Source organism: Schistosoma mansoni, chromosome 3 (assembly GCF_000237925.1).
Source record: "Schistosoma mansoni strain Puerto Rico chromosome 3, complete genome".
Classification (NCBI taxonomy): Eukaryota; Metazoa; Platyhelminthes; class Trematoda; order Strigeidida; family Schistosomatidae; genus Schistosoma; species Schistosoma mansoni.
The window spans coordinates 27,921,186-27,939,390 of record NC_031497.1 but is presented as its reverse complement, the minus strand read 5'-3'; positions in this window follow the sequence as shown (position 1 = coordinate 27,939,390).

Sequence of the window (18,205 nt, the reverse complement as noted above, 5' to 3'; positions counted from 1 at the left end):
GTGTGTCGATGAGTAGATTGTGTTATTGTAGCAGGTCTATACCAATGATTGGCATAGAAACATCTGAAACAACGAAGGTCCAGTGAATGGGTTTGCGTAATCCCACGTTAAGGTAAACGTACCTTTTACCATATGTAGCGATCGGTTTTCCATTTGCCGCCTGTAAGCTTAAAACAGACTAGTGAAGCTTGTCGTTAGAATTTGCGGGAAGAACGCCAACTTCTGCGCCAGTGTCCACGGGGTAGCGGACTTTGGTAGTCACATCCGTGACGTATAACAGACGGCTATACTCACCGGCTACGGTTGCCGTTAACGCGTGCCGGCTGGGAAGTTTCCCGAGTTTTTATTTGTGTCAGTCAACTTAGAGTTCGGGTGATTGCAGGGCTTCCTGCAATTTCTAGAAGATTTGCCATACTGGTTATTATACCAGCACCAGTCGGAGTTGTCTGTCTCTCGTGATCGAGAGACAGATCGCCTACGTGATACGCTTCTTCGCGCGGTTGTTGACCGACTACGATCATTACGAAATCGCAGATATCGCGTTAGTGTATTACATAAGTCGGCTATGTCAGTCAGAGTCGATTGATGTTTTTCTTTGACAGAAAAAACCTCGGCGCTAGTGGAGTTCGTGATCTCTAATGTCGAACACTTAGAAAGCTATTCATTTGGGGGAATTATTTACAGCCACACTATCAAGTCGATAACGGATTCTACTTTGATACTGTCTTCGAGTTCTGGAGGAACTACATCCTTTGACAACAGCAGTTTAAGGGGTGACAGTGTCTTTAGTTCCAGCCTAAGATCATCATGCTTTAATAAAGAGCCCGCAAGTGACTCCACTTTGAAACGCATATCACTTAATTGCTTATAGACTGTGGCTAATTCACTTTTAATATTATCGATACCCTCAGTTCATGAGTTAGAACTCATTATTAATTTTGACATTGAGTTATCCAGCAACAGGTGTGGAATACGTCCACTCCCACTATTATTTGGTGCAACAGGAGTTGCAGAGCATGAGGTATGGGTTAGAGCAGAATTGTTAATATCTGAAGAAATAGGGCTTCTCAGGGCTCGTTATTTTGTCAGTTGCAACATTTTTCTTCAAGGGTTAATTTAAATGTTATTATTATTTTATAAACAAAAGTTTAACGATATATAAGCACTTTATAAAAAATACCGTGTTAGCGTATTTATCACTGAAACGTGGTGCTATTCAGTAGTAGCCGATTTCGAATGAAATATCCAGAATTATCGACCCTATCGCTGTGACAGCGAAACTAAGCGAGGAGGCGGTTGGCATATATTTGCATTGGATATCCTAACAACTAATAAAGTTGTAGATAGTGCCTTGAATTGTTTAATAAAATCAGTCTGGTTATCAATCACCACCCTGAATTATAGTCTACTCCTAGGATGTATATACAGAGATCCTGATAGTTCGGATAATTTGAATGGTCTTATTCTCAGTGCATTGATACATGCATCCGCTCTAAACACCAGTGCTAGGGTTATCACTGGCGATTTTCATTATCCTGAGATTAACTGGAGTACCAGTAGTTGTCAGTCAAGCAATGATGAATTTTCATCGATCCTTAACCTGCACTGCTGGTCCCAGTGGGTTCGTACTCCAACAAGGGGTCATAATATACTTGATCTAATATTTAGTAGAGATGTCATCCCAGTATCTGTACAAGCATACAGCGAATTTGGAAGCAGTGACCATAAGATAGTAGCTTATGCTCTCCCTATCTATCCCTCTTGTAACCGAACAATTCAAAGACCTTGTAATTATAGAAACTTTAAGCATGCAGACTGCGACCTCTTGCGCCCACTGACCAAACTCTCAGACTGGGATGAATTCTTCTTATGTGGTAGTCGCATAGATGTCATCAACATATTCTATTTGATTGTTAAATCTTGTCTAGACCCCTGTGCACCATTTAAAACGTACAGGATTAGTAATCATTACGAATTATATATACCAGCTAAATATCGTGATAAACTAAGGCGCCTAAAAAAATGTTGTTTTAAGTCAAACGACTTCACGGTAGTTGCACAAATAACAGTAATTTTTAACCAAATTAAAGAGAAACATGGGTTAAAATCCATGAATGAAGAGCTATTAGCACTAAGTACTAGCTCAAAAGTGAAAAACCTAATTCTCCTTTTTATTAAACGCGCTAAATCTATTTAAAATGTTGATATACCATGCAACCTGCATAAAAACAGTTTAATATACGACCCTAAAATTATAGCAGGCCTTTTCAGTGGTAATTTTGCAAATGGCAAAGAATCTATAAATGGTTCTGTTTCAAGAGTTATATGCATGACTAGTAACTCAATAAAATCTATCTCCTTCACATGCCTGAAAATTAGTAAGGCCTTAAATAACCTCAAGGTTTCGAGAGGTCACAGAGCAGACGGGATTTAATCATTTCTCTACAAATATGGTGGTCCAGATATTCCACTTCATCTCCTAAAGCTGTTTACTTTCTCTATGGAATCAGGCTCTTGTCCTGGCCGTTGGAAAACCGCGTACATCATGCCACGTTACAAATCTGGACATGAGACTGACAGCAACAACTATCGGCCGATAAATATTACTCCAGTTATTATTATCATTATTATTCACAAACACCTTATAAATACATAAGTGCTGTGAAGAAACCATTTCGGGTTTCTTCAAAAAATTCAATAATACACAATTTTCAATAATGTTAACATTACATATGCCATGTTTGAGAAAGGAAGGAAAAGGAAAATAAAATACTAATAATAGAATAGTAATAATAAATCAGGTTCTGTGTAATTAGCAAGAATTTTGAATTGATTTTGAAGAAGGATTATGGAAACAATTATTAGTGACGAACTATCCAACTATTTATTGACTGAAAAAGTTATCAATGATACGCAACATGGATTTCTTAAAATTGGATTTTGTATGGTATGTCAATTTGACTTCTTTAATTTAGCTTATTCTCTTCGTAGTCAAGGATATCTAGTATTAGTGCTATACTTGGACAGTTCTGAGGCCTTCAAGATGGTCAATCATTAACTTCTCATGGGTAATTTTATTTTTATTTGATTTAAACACATACATATTGGTAAAAAAAGGGCAACATATACATATGCGCCACACAAAATAATGAAAGTAGGAAGAGAAGGGATGAAAAGATAAGGCGGACTGAAATGTACAACCAGAAGACTCTTTCAGTTAAGAAAGTTAGAACCACTCTTTATGAAGAAAGTAGAAGAAGGTTGCAGCAGGATCGCAATTGGCTTCTACTCTCAGCCATATCTGATAACGTCTCTAGCCACTGTGTTGCACCATCTCTCGGACCCCAGCCAGAGAGTCGTGAAGGACCAACAGAAGCTAGCCCTTCGCAGCTTTCTTTCATGCCACGACACCATGTCATTCACTGACCTCCTCTCCGCTTTTTCCAACCAGTCCCAGGGTCGGCAAATAATGCACGACGTGGAAGTCTCTGGGACGACATTCGTAGAACATGTCCAAGCCACCGAAGTCGGTGTTTTAAGATGGTGACACCAATTGAATTATTGTCTCTGCGCCCGAACACACGATGCCGAACCTCTGCATTACTAACATGGTGTTGCCACTGGATGTCAGCAATCCTTCGGAGACAACGATGATCGAACACAGAGAGTTGCCTGACATCCTCAACTCGGAGAGGCCAGGTTTCACAAGCATAGAGCAAAACTGCTCTCACCGATGCGTTGTAGATCTGACCTTTTACAGCCAGACTAACATCACGAAGGCGCCAAAGATGGCCCAGATTGGCATAAGCCGCTCTGGCTTTCATTATACGTGCATCAATCTCATCACTCACGCCACCACCAGCACTTATGTTGCTACCTAGATACACGAACTTCTCAACCACTTCAATCTGCTCACCATCTAGGGTGAGTACAGGATGAGAATCCTGCCAGTCTTGTAGGAGTACTTTGCACTTGGAGGGTGCAAAGCACATACCGTACCTGCGGACACTGATTGCCAACTGATTAAGTGCGGATTGCATGCGTTGGGCACTATCGCACAGTAAGACAATATCATCTGCATACTCGAGGTCGAGAAGTCGTTCTCGAGGCAGCAGATCACACCGCCATTACTTACATCCATCAGAGCTGTTTCCAGGATGTCGCCGATGACAAAGTTGAAGAAGAATGGTGAGATCGGGCAACCCTGCCTAACCTCACTGCTTGAATGGAACAAGGGAGAGAGGTGGTTGTATGCTCTCACTCTGCCTGAGGTGTTCGTGTACAGGGCCTTTACGATGTTAATGAACTTCTCAGGCACACCCTTCTTCAATAGACAATCCCAGAGAACAGTCCTGTCCAACGAATCGAAGACAGCCCTGATATCAAAAAACACTACTATTGTTGGCCTGCGATAAGTATGACGGTGTTCTAACGTTTGGCGGAGGTTGAAGATATGATCAATGCATCCTCGACCAGAACTAAAACCAGCCTGCTTCTCGCGAGTCAATCGTTCTCGGGTTTTAAACAACCTACGAAGAATGATAGAAGCCAATAGTTCGGACGCAATCGGAAGTAGACTTATCCCCTGATAGTTGTTACAGGAACAACATGAACCCTTTTTAAAGATAGGGACGACTATTGACTCATTCCATGATGTCGGAACACTTTCTAGTTCCCAAACCTTTGCAAACAACACCGTCAGTTCCTTAGCCAGAAAGTCACCATCATCTTTAAAAAGAGCCGGAGGTAAGTCATCTGAGCCCGGTGATTTGTAGAGTTTCAAGAGTTGGAGTTGCTTGCGGACTTCCGCCTCAGTCGTCACCGTCCATGGGGGGCAGGACAGTCTGATCGATGTTGTCAGAGCAGCAGACCAGTTGAACTGCCCTTCGAAAAATTCCGCCCATCGTCCAAGACGTCGAGAGATGTTAGTGATTGGCATCCCATCATCCTCGTAGATTGTTTCACACACACCAGACTTCTTGCTGCCAGTGGCTTGGATGAGTTGGAAGAGCTTCCGGCAGTTACCAGATGCAGCTGCTGCTTCCATCTCATTAGCACACTCCGACCACCAGGCTTCTCGATCCTTACGCAAGCTTTGCCCGATTTCACTACGTAACAGCCTTCGTTTGTGGTCAAACTCACGGTCACTCAGAGTAGACCGACGGGCTACCATCATTTGTAAAGAGCCAGAAGAAACCCAGTGCTTATAATAAGAGGGACATTTCGCGAAGCCGCAAGCGGGTTTACTCGCCATTTTCATGGCGTCGTGAAGATGCAACCAATGCTCATCTATACTTTTCGGTAAGATGGTAGCTAGCCTAGAAGCTAACTCCCCTCGGTACTTACTTGCAACAGAAGTTGCAGCCAGTTTACTAACATCGATCCTTTGGTGCTGGTCATTCCTTCGGCCACTGAAAAGTAATGTGAGATTGGCGCAGACCAGGGCATGATCAGACTCCAGATAGGTACTCCAAAAGGAGCGGCAGTCTTGTACACAACCACGCCAGCGGTAACTGATCGCGATATGATCAATCTGAGTCCAGGCTTGAGATGCAGAGGGAAGACTTCAGGTGGCACACCGGCGATTACTGTGCCGGAAGTTAGTGCTGGCTAGAAACAGGTTGTGGTCTGTGCACAGTTGCAGCAAACGGTCCCCGTTATCTGTCCTGCGACCAACAAGTCCCCATCGGCCACCTAAACGACCCTCTTCTGTGCCTAGACGCTCGACCTGAGCATTCAAGTCTCCGGCTAATACTACAATATCTGTCGAACGCGCTTTCTGGAGAACAGTTAACTGGTGGTAAAACTCATCCTTGATTGCATCCGGGCTGCAATCTGTCGAGGCATAGGCGAAGATGACGAAAATACACCGTTTCTCACGCCAATTTCTTCTCACTTTGATGGAACTTTCTAATCTAACAGCACATAACCGGCTGTTAATGGGGATCCAATCGATTGCTGCTGCCTCAGCTCAAGTGCTTAGTACAACAACAACGCCAGCAAGACCAGACGAAGATGCCACAGGGTCCCCGGATAAGCGCACGTGAAACAAGCTTTTCGAAGCGACAGATGGAGAGCGAATTTGTAGTACTTCACTAGAGTCTTGAATACGGGTCTCGGATAGACAGCAAACATCAACATTAAGACTTTCTAAAGACATAGCCAGCCTCATCAGTTGTCCGATCTGCATTAGTGTGCAAACGTTGAAGGAAGCCAGCTTGAACGGTTTACGTGGTTTCAGAAAGACTGCTTCAGTATTCGTAGTCGGTGGAAGCATTCACTTTCAACCAGACAGTGACTAGAGATCGTTTAGATAGGACAGAGTTTCCACCATAGGCGAGCTACTGCATAAGTTGGAAAGGAAGGATACACAATTTGGGAATAAAGGGAGTGAAAAAGCGACGTAGTAAATAATAATAATAATAATGGTAATAATAATAATAATGTAAATTATTTTTCTTCTATTAGGAACGAGAGCAGTGTAGTTAGTGTAGTGCGTCATTTCATGTCATTTGTGTGTGAGCTGTGATACTGCCCGGGTGCCCAAACCGAAGCAGGTGGTTTTCTTAGGAGGCCACACCCCGAGCCTTTGATCTAAAGGTCTGATCCACAAGGCAGTGGAGCATCGTGTCGAGATGCAGTCCCAATGGTAGCCGGTGATCAACAACAGGTTCATTCGCCATTCGTTCCATCAGGATACTGGAGCCCTTGTGCACCATTGGTTTGGAATCAGGGTTTTCCAACTCCCCTAGGTGGACACTCCACACCTACCAACCCGGTTATAGCGACGGACATTCGCTTTTCGTCCTCTCACTTTCGTAAACAACACCCCCGCCACGAGAAGGCAGTGAGTAGGACTTCCCTGACAGAGACTATATATTCGCGTGGCCATGTGAGAGCATTTCGAGAGGGAGAGTGGACTCTCCCCACTCTCGGCCGTTCAAGGGCATTTGGGGAGCACTCATGGGTAAACTCGCACCTTATGGGGTCAAAAACCCTCTGCTTGATCGGTTTGATTCCTTCCTCAGCAAATGCTTGTCACTGGCAAAATACATATATTCCAGATCTTCTCTCTAAATGAATTACTATGACTGTAAATTTTCTAGACTCTGGAATAATCTACCACAATCCATCCGTACGATAAAATCCCTCCCATTGTTCGTTCGCTGCATTGATGCATACTGCTCCTCTGAAAATGCAATAAATGCTCTAGCGCCTGTAAGTGTATCTCACTCCACAAGTGAGATTATAAGAACTTTAAATTTTTGACCACTTACTTGCTGTCACTTTACACTAATATTGTCATCAGCAACTCTAGCTCGTTTGAATAATATCTAACATGAACAGTGGTAAACCTGACCGACATATTTTGGCAATCATTATTTTGTTGTTCCGCATTCTCTGTTTTAATTTTACTTTCTCTAGTTGTAGATAAATATCAATAATTCGTCCACATACTGGAAATTACCTTGAAGGACACCGTTCATAAATCATCAGTCTATCCACTTAGGATAAAAATAAAAGTTCCCTGCTGATGCATTGGATTGCCTTGATACATGTCATAAATAAACTACTTTACAATTACTGAACCAGCGAACATTAAATAATCTTATATCTCATGTTTGTTCTCTACATCAAATGTTGCTAATTATATCAAAGTGATCAAGCCTGTAAACTGTTGAAAATTCTGTAATTATTATTATTTTCAGAATATATTATTATTATTAATAGAACAGCTAAGTTTCTCAAGGCTGAAATTTCGTTTAAACGTAAACGTGAGACTGACAGTAGTAGTTATTTTTATTTTCAGAAATCATCAGTATAAGTAGTGTTGCCCTTCCGTTGTTCAATTTCGTCTTCACATCTGCATCGGATCCCCCTTGATGGGAATGTTCGTAAAGGATTTCATCTCTTCCAGAGCATTGTCCTCAATACTAATTTCTATAGTATTTACAGCATTTGAATTCAGAATGTGGACGGTGTTTAACTTTGTATTATCATCTGTTGAGTCTCAAAGTGTCTCTCTAACTTCAGTTCTATCCTGAGTATCACCAGTTATTGATCGACAGAAATTCAAGTCACTCGCTTCCGTCAACCCGCTGAACTATCCATTCATGCAAATCTGACCGATCTTATTGTATGCAGTGTGTTGTGGCAAATCCCATATAGCTTTGTGTATGTGTCTGTGTGGTAATATCGAACCACCCATAACCATCTCCGTGAAAACACATACATCTAGAAACAGCTCTCAACCATTCGGCCTTTCTCGCTCTACATATTACCCTCTCTTATCTTCACACAAGATGTTGTCCACTTTGAACAATTCAGAATGGTTAGTTCGTTTCCTGTACACATATTTACATACACTGTAATCGTCTAAAAATTAGTATGGAAGAATGATTTATCGTTTGTTAATCCTTGAGATTCTCACATTGTAAGTGTTAATAGTGCTTCGTTGGAGATATTCGTGAAAAATTCCACTGTATGTATGTGTGTGTATGTAAAACGTTTTCCTCACTTTTGATTAGAACACAGTAACAGTTCATTCGAACTTCTTGTCTTCCCTTGTCTAGACTGTGCTCAATCAGTTACACTCATTGCAGACAAAGCCTGATTGTTTGTTCTTATTCACACTGTTATCCAAATATCATTTACTGTCTCCTACCTTGACCACCAATTCTATTCACTTATAAAAACTGTTTCGCTGATTGTCATAACGAGTATCGGCAATGTGAATCGTCATAAGAGTTCCGTTTTTCATCATAAAGTGTCACAACCATTCATTCATTATGCTTGTGAAGTTACTTTTAAAGAGATCTAAAATCCATTTTGCTCCATACATGTTTTCTAGCCTGATTATTTCTATTAAACCCAAAAACAGTACAAAAATATCAACAATATGTGACGAACAGATGGAAATCGAAGTCAATTTTTGAGCATGTTGATATGCATTTTCATTTTTTATTTCGCATCTTGAATGATTGATGGACTGATGATTGATTAGGTTAGGAAGACCTTCACATCTAACTGGAAGTAAGGAATACGGCTGTTTACACAACTTGTTAAGTAGACAAGCAGATGTAGTGATAATTTCAGTGACACAATGTGGGCGAGTCATGAAGAGTAACATAGAAGACAGAGGTACGACTACGAGAATAGCTTATTAGGAGGCGGAACGAGTGTGATGCGTGATACTTATATTGACAGATATGAGTTGTATGTAACATAGATCAGAAGTGGAAAGTTTGCCGAAAGTAGATTGAGAAAATTGAATTGAGGGGAAAAGAAGGGAAATCGTGAGCAGTTAAGAAGTAAACGGTTCATATAGAATGTAAAGGACAATTGATGAAAAAAGTGAAAATAAAATATAACTATTCTATGATTTTTACATCTGTGTAATTATGCAAACGAGAAAACTTCCTGTTATCTTCTTTCTGAGGAACTGTTTTCTCATTTATATCATCACAAGTTTCTATATGAATATGATGTACGTTTTTTCAAAAATACATTGTCCTAATAATAATAATAATATGTAGTTTGTATGTTTAAGAAATAATATTAATACCCTTAACAACCACCCCCTGATTCATTGTAAACATACATCTGGAAATATTAATTGGTAACTAATCTTTTTGTGTTTCTCAACAATACTGTTTCAGGTTAAACTACTTGAGAAACATAAGAATACTATCCATTCTACAGTTCACACTGATTTATTTTCTCATCTCCGGTTATACACGTTTGCTATATATATATAAATATGTATAAATTACGGTGAAACTACAAGTTGTGAAAAGATTGTTTCGAAAACACAAATGAAAGCCTGTTTTATGCAAGCACTGGTTCTTACTATATATATTCTTGGTAAGTGAACAACATTAACTTTTACTTTGGATTCCATTGTATAATATGGATAATAGTTTCTGACCCAAATAAGATTTATAATAATTTATTTATACTCTAATCAGTGCTGATGATACACTTACACAATTTATAACTATAACTAAATGCATAATGTGATGATGTTTGAAGAGATCGATACTGAGTATGAGTTCCAGAATGAAGATCAACTCTGACATGTGAATATATATCCAGCTGACGAGTATCATTTAGGACGAAATGTGCATCGAATTGGATTCCACTGCTAGCCCACTATCCATCTCTACTTACATTAAAAAATTATTCTATTTCAAAACCCTATACTTTAACATGATGTCACTTTCAAACATAAATTTTGAATACATTCTATATTTCGTATAGCTGATATCTTCAACGCTGATAATTAGTTGAAATACTTTATGAATTAAACATTTTTAATATATATATGTTATTATAAGTAAGCAAAATGCTGAACTGACAGATGTCTCAGTTTTCATATGATGGTTGACAAGAAACTTATCAAACTATTCATTATATTTAATATAGAATGAATGTATCAGCTTAGTTCTTTAATATAGACATGATGATGATGATGGTACCTGGATCAGTCAGATATCTATTGATTGTTTACAACTTAACTAGAAAATCATCGGTTACAGATCTTTGTTTACTTTGCACTGACTTTAATCATCCTTCTTTCTATTTATGTCAATAAATGTATGTTGTATTGTAAATATTGATTTATTTCCTACTTTTAGGAGTACAAAATCTGGTAACAGCAGATATTACGAGTGAAGTACTTAAAAGTAAGATAATGAATAATCTTGAACTTTTTTGTAAACTCATTGTTTTATCCTACAACCTGCGTGCCCAGTTAATATATATGAGGTGATAATCCCCGCCAATTAGAGAAGAGTGAATTTATTGATCGTCCAATGATACACAAAAGCCGTATGAGCAGTCTTGAGTACTTATCAGTCCTGCTTTCTGCCTAGCCCAGCCAGTTACTTCCAGACAACCAATAACAGCCTCTGCAATATAAATCATTATTCTCGAACATACAGTGGTTATATACCAAACAAACTGACCACATCGTTCCATGAAATAGGAAATAATATTTTACAAGGTTTAGTCAAATGTGGCTGTAAATAGAGGGAACAATAGTTAATTGACTGAGTATAACTCAGGAATGGTAAACCGCACAGTAATAGTCTATGGAACAAAATAAAGCTCATAATAAAAGGAACATGAATATGAATAGTTAAGTTACTTGACAATTATACAATAGGAAATATACGTATCATAATGGTCCATAAATAGTTCTCAAATTACTATTCATAAATCCCTTCGGGATATAACACTCATGCTTAAAATGAATGAAATATTCTATAGTTACTGATATGTGAATATTCTTAAGTTGCATTTTGATAACTTTTGAAAGTTGAGATGCATTCATAATTTGATAGACAATATGATGATCAATAGGATCATGAAGACGTCAATATCTGGAGGGAAGCACGGGATACAGTAGGCAGCTAGGATTTAGCTGGATGATTTATAGTTCGCAGATGATCTGGCTCATCTACCACACACACAACAACAAATGCAATAGAACGTGACCAGTGTAGCAGCAGCCTCAGTAGCAGTAGGTCTCAACATACACAAGGCAAAAAGCAAGATTTTCCGATACAACACAACATGCATCAATCGAATCACACTTGACGGAGAAGCTTTGAAAGATGTAAAAACCTTTACATTTCTGAGCAGTATTAATGATGAAAACGGTGGATCTGATGCAGATGTGAAGGCGTGGATCGGCAAAGCAAGAGCAGCATATCTACAATCGAAGAACATCCTCAACTCAAAACAATTTTTAACCACCACAAAAGTCAAAATTTTCAATACAAATGTCAACACGGTTCTACTGTATGGGGTGGAAATCTGGAGAACTAACAAAGCTATCATCCAGAACATACAAGTGCTTATCAACAGTTGTCTACACAAAATACTTCGGATCCATTGGTCAGACACTATCAATAACAAACTACTTTGGTAGAGAACAAACCACATTCCAGTGGAGGAAGAAATCAGGAAGACGCGCTGGAAGTGGATAGGATACAAGCTCTCACATGGAATCTTGAAGGCAAAAGTAGAAGAGGAAGACCAAAGAAAAAATAATGCCGAGAAATGGAGACAGACATCAGAAAAATGCTGACAAATTGGATAGAACTAGAAAAGAAACCCTAGAACAGAGTAGGTTGGAGAATGCTGGTGGACGAACTATGCTCCATTGGGAGTAACAAAAGAAAGTAATGAAAAGATTAGATATCGTTAATAACTTCAGTTAAACTATCTACTAACTAATAACATCTCTTAAACTAATAAGCTATTAGAAAAAACTAGTCCATAGTATCATCAGTTCATATTTCTTTAAATCATTTCATAATTGATTCATGAAAAACTAAGTACCGTTCGATTTCTCATCAAAATAATCGGAGACTAGTTTACTCTAAATGAACAAATGTACAGTTTTACTGTTTATATGAATTTTTTCAGTAAACTAGATAGTCAGTTCATAACTATTCATTCATGCTTCGATACAACAAACAATAAGAACAAAATTTGTTTGATTAGTAAATCCAATAAACATTGATCAAGTAAGCACGAGGAGCAGGGAATATATATACATATATATTCATCACACTTCGGCTACCTTTCACACTATCCACCGGTCATTCTAAAGCATCAATTCATCACCATCTACTTTCACCTACTTGTTATACTAATCAAATATAAACATACATTTGAAGCTTAACTTATTAATTCAAAAATGTCTATCACATAACATACTCTTCATACGACATAGATATATACTTCAAACTAAAGGAATACACTGAAAAAATCAAAATGCTTGAAAGAAGAAAAAGTGAGTAATTCCAAATGTTTAGATAAGTTGTATTGAGAGTGAATTATTCAAGTTAACATATCAGTATGTATACATAACCTAATAACATAAAACTAACGTATTTTCTTCATATTGGTTGCGATCATCAGTCAATTGAAGCTAGACCACCATGGCAAATGTGGAGGCACTGGACCGCCGTTTCTTCCTATTCTGAGTCTCCTCAGCACTACGCAGTCTAGCTTTAATTGACTCATGATGTCAATTATAATGATTACGATAACATCCACGAAAAACCCCTTGTGGTATTTTTTCTTTAATAAGTTGAAATACAGGAACTAGGTTCATATGAGACTCAAAATGATGAAAAACAATTCCGAGATGGTGAGTTAAATATTCTGTTACTTAAAAAATATTTTGAAGCTTAGTACTTAACTGATGACTCAATAAAGATTATTTCATCACTTTTTATTATTCTATTCAGAAACAATAGAACGTTATGTTTTTTCTTTGAGATCATGAACGTATTTAAGTTAGATTACCATTGAAAACCTAGAAAAACTGGATGGTAGTTTCGTCCCATTGCTTGAGGTTAGGCAATAAAACATTTAGATGCCGGCTCAGTTGTCTAGAGCTTAAGTGTTCGCGCTCAGAAACCGAAGGCCCTCGTTTAGAATCCCACGAGTGTGGTCGTGGATGATCACTGCTGTCGAGTTCCAAAATACGACAGAGACGGCCGTTCAGTGCTTCTATGTTTTCGATGGCAATCTAACATCAATCGGTTCATGATCACAATTAAAAACATAATAATGTACGTAACCCCATACTCAGAACGTTCTATTGTTTGATAATATAAGTAGTATAGCATATTATGGCATATTATTCAGTGTTTAATATTCGGTTATGATAGTATACTGGAGCGATAAGGAGGTTTCTTTCAGCCTTCACATTTTCATTCAGTATGCTAAAGACCAAATAACCAAAATGCTGAAAAACTGCCTTCGCTTTCATCTATTCTTGACATATTGCTGATATTGTTGTACTGTTTTTGGGTTTATTAGAAATAATCAGGCTAGAAAGGTTGTATGGAGCAAAATGGATTTTAGATCTCTTCAAAAGTAGGTTTACATGTATAGATGCTTATTTATTTATTCCCAATATTTTATAAAATATTCATATTAACAACTCACTAACAACATTGCTCAACAACTCTGAACGGAATAAGTCATTTAAACTATTGAAAATGTGTCCTGGGAGTTGAAGTGACTTTATATTGAATGGTTATGACGCTTAACATTGCCGATACTCGTTATGACAATCAGCGAAACAGTTTTTATAAGTGAATAGAATTGGTGGTCAAGGTAGGAGACAGTAAATGATATTTGGATAACAGTGTGAATAAGAACAAACAATCAGGCTTTGTCTGCAATGAGTGTAACTGATTGAGCACAGTCTAGACAAGGGAAGACAAGAAGTTCGAATGAACTGTTACTGTGTTCTAATCAAAAGTGAGGAAAACGTTTTACATACACACACATACATACAGTGGAATTTTTCACGAATATCTCCAACGAAGCACTATTAACACTTACAATGTGAGAATCTCAAGGATTAACAAACGATAAATCATTCTTCCATACTAATTTTTAGACGATTACAGTGTATGTAAATATGTGTACAGGAAACGAACTAACCATTCTGAATTGTTCAAAGTGGACAACATCTTGTGTGAAGATAAGAGAGGGTAATATGTAGAGCGAGAAAGGCCGAATGGTTGAGAGCTGTTTCTAGATGTATGTGTTTTCACGGAGATGGTTATGGGTGGTTCGATATTACCACACAGACACATACACAAAGCTATATGGGATTTGCCACAACACACTGCATACAATAAGATCGGTCAGATTTGCATGAATGGATAGTTCAGCGGGTTGACGGAAGCGAGTGACTTGAATTTCTGTCGATCAATAACTGGTGATACTCAGGATAGAACTGAAGTTAGAGAGACACTTTGAGACTCAACAGATGATAATACAAAGTTAAACACCGTCCACATTCTGAATTCAAATGCTGTAAATACTATAGAAATTAGTATTGAGGACAATGCTCTGGAAGAGATGAAATCCTTTACGAACATTCCCATCAAGGGGGATCCGATGCAGATGTGAAGGCGAGATTGAACAACGGAAGAGCAATACTCCTTCGACTGGTGACATCGGAGACTGAAAATAACTATCTCTTCAATCGAAGTCGAAACTTCCAGTAAATATTTTGAAATGAAATTATTTTATGGAACTGAAACTTGCTATTTATGACATCCGTCATTATTAGGTTACTGCAATTTGTGAAGTGTCTAAGAAATGTGCTCTCAATCTTTTGACGAGAAAGAATGACCAATCATCGACTGTGTCTGTGAACCAGTCAACATGGAATAATGTATAAAGTTGATGTATAGTAATATGCATGAACTGAATACAAACTACCGAGACGGAGTTGATTGAAGATTATTGGTCAGCAGTCTATGTTCCAAGGAAGGTTACCATTTGAAGTAAGTAATTTAAGAACTGAATGTTTTTGCCACAGCATATGAACTCCCTGGTTTGCAAAATAGTGGGGAATAAGTAACAGAATACAAGCATATGCCTTTAACATATACCATACAGAATGTCATGTTTGCGTTCGGATAAACGAATTGTAAGTGCATTATATTTAAAACGCACTGTGTAGATGCTAGCAGACGTGTAATATGACTTGATTCCCGAGATGAATTATAATTAATAAACACAATAAAATCAGTGCTTCAGAATGATTGAGTAATATTTTTCTGAAGCACAACACCATTTTAGATCTGAAGACTAATACTAGAGTAACTTTTATTAAATACAGGTATCAGTCCAAATGATCGTCATTTACTGCAGACGTACTCAGGTGAGTCGGTACATTTTGTTTGTATTTCGTATTTATAACAAGTGAATACCGGTGACAAATGAAATTTCATTTTGCAATATTCTGTCACTCACATTCACTGATTTACAGTTTGTCCACGGTTTTACCAAATAGATAATTTCGAGATAGGTAGAATGAAGTAAATTTTAGTGTTGGTGTATTCACTGAGGAAGATGTGTGCTCATTTTATGGAACTGTATCACATCAACATATACCATGTAATATTGAGGATTGATGTTGATTTCACACGATTCACATTTCAATACTATTTTATAGTTAAATTAGTAGTAACTGTGAGTGTATCTGTTCCAGGGTCTCTGCCGTTCTAAAGGCTGTGCAAAGAAGGAGTGTCGGGCATGATGTCAGTAACTCCATTCTCGAAGAAATAATTTTGCTCTCAAGAATGCTAATCAGTTCGAAAACGATCAAATAATTTAAACTTTGCACTCCGAATTGTAAGAACAATTGTGACGTCTCATGATGAGATCCCAGGTTCTTCGGAATTCACACAGGCGGTGCTGCTTCTTACAACCAGGACAACAATTATTATTGATACATGGAACGTCCGGACAGTGTGTCAAACTGGATGGACCAGTAAAATAGCTGTAGGAATGAGAAGTAGAACTCTTTAGATTTATTGTAGACAGGAAATATTATATTGGGGTATATGCTTCTGTACTGTGGTCACGAAGAAGTAAATGCACCGCACACACAGTCAGTTGCTCTGATACCATCCAATGAAGCACGAAAAGCATTACCAGGATGGTAATCTCATCAATTCAGAATCATCACTATATGTTTGAAAACAAAGAAGGAGGGGATTGCAATGAATATTATCTAAATGTTATGCAACAACCGATGATAGCAACGACAACTATAAGGGTTAGTTCTATGAGAGGTTGCAATCGATCATAGCGAAGTTCCCAAGAGAGGACATGACAATCCTGATGGGGGACCTAGACATCAATGTCATAATGTAGAACAACGATTATGAAGATATCATGGGACGACATGGACTAGGAGAAAGGAACGAGAATGTGGAGAGATTGGCTATTATATGTGCATTCAACAAATTGGTTACAGGTGACACAATATTCCCACACGAACGCATACACAAATCTGTGTGTGCCTCACTGGATCACATTACACAGAACCAAATCGATCACACTTTTATCACTGAAGAATTCAGAAGGTAAACAGAAGACGTGAGAACCAGGAGAGGAGCTGAAATAACTTCAGATCACCATCTGGTTGTGGCCGAGTTCTAGTGGTGACTGTATAAATTGAATTCAAGTTTCATGCTTATTAGTAATCATTGTATTGTATTGTATTCATGAAATATTTTGACGTTTATATTACTTGGTTGAAAAAGTGGAAAGTTGAACATTTCATTAAAACAAAAGTTTGTATTACCAATTTTATCAGAAAATTATAAACGAGCATCAGAAATAAAGAGAAGTTCAGATGTCGATGATTATTGTAAGTTTTAGATACATCTACTTGTGTTATAATTCGACACTAACTATACATTATGTGCATAACTCCTATATATATATATATATATATATATATATATATAAATGTTCTATTATACGCCTGCGAAACTTGGTTATTAGAAGTAGAAGGTACTCGTAAGCTACTATTATTTGATCGCGGATTTCTTAGAAATATTACTCGTATCTACTGAGATCACCGTGTATGTGATAGTGAAGTTAGACGCAGGGCACAAGGGAAGGATGATAAATCAGCTGATAAGGTTGTAAATCTACATAGAGTGAGATGATTGGGACACGTATTGCGTATGCCTGAACACAGATTATTACGATTATTGCGCAATGCTGACTAGTGTTGGTAATGTTTGGAAGAATGTTAGGTGCGGCCGATCCGAAACGTGGCATCAGTGCTTGAAGTCATTAACTTCCAGTCAGAGCCATATTAGTAGATGCAGACCACTTGGTTGTGGTCTGCGTGACTATAGTAATCAGTTGTTGGAGACTCTGTGTGACATGTCTCAGAATCGATCACAATGGTGTCCTAGTATATACTCCCTTTTCTTTTTTAAACTGTGGGATTAAAATTGCTTTATACCTTTCTCTCTACCAACTAATTCTTTTTCTTTCTACTATATCTTTTAACATAGTCTTCCATATAGTACTATTATTCAATTAACTACTATGAATTCGGTGTTCATCTTGTTGTGCGAATGTGGTGTAACATTTTTGACCGATGCATATATGTACCTCGTCCTACTTTGAACCTCTCTGATTGACTAGTTCTTTATGAAGTTAATTGCAGCATACCTAAATATATTTGGTAATAATAATCATTGTACCAAAGTCGACCAATGTTTTCTTTTTTCACTAATCTGTTTTAGACTTCAGTTTCGTAGAAAAGGCAGTAGAGACGAAGTGGAATGCGAGATTAAATTTCGATTTAGCAACTGGTAAGTTTTGAAAAAAATGTTTGTTACATTACACA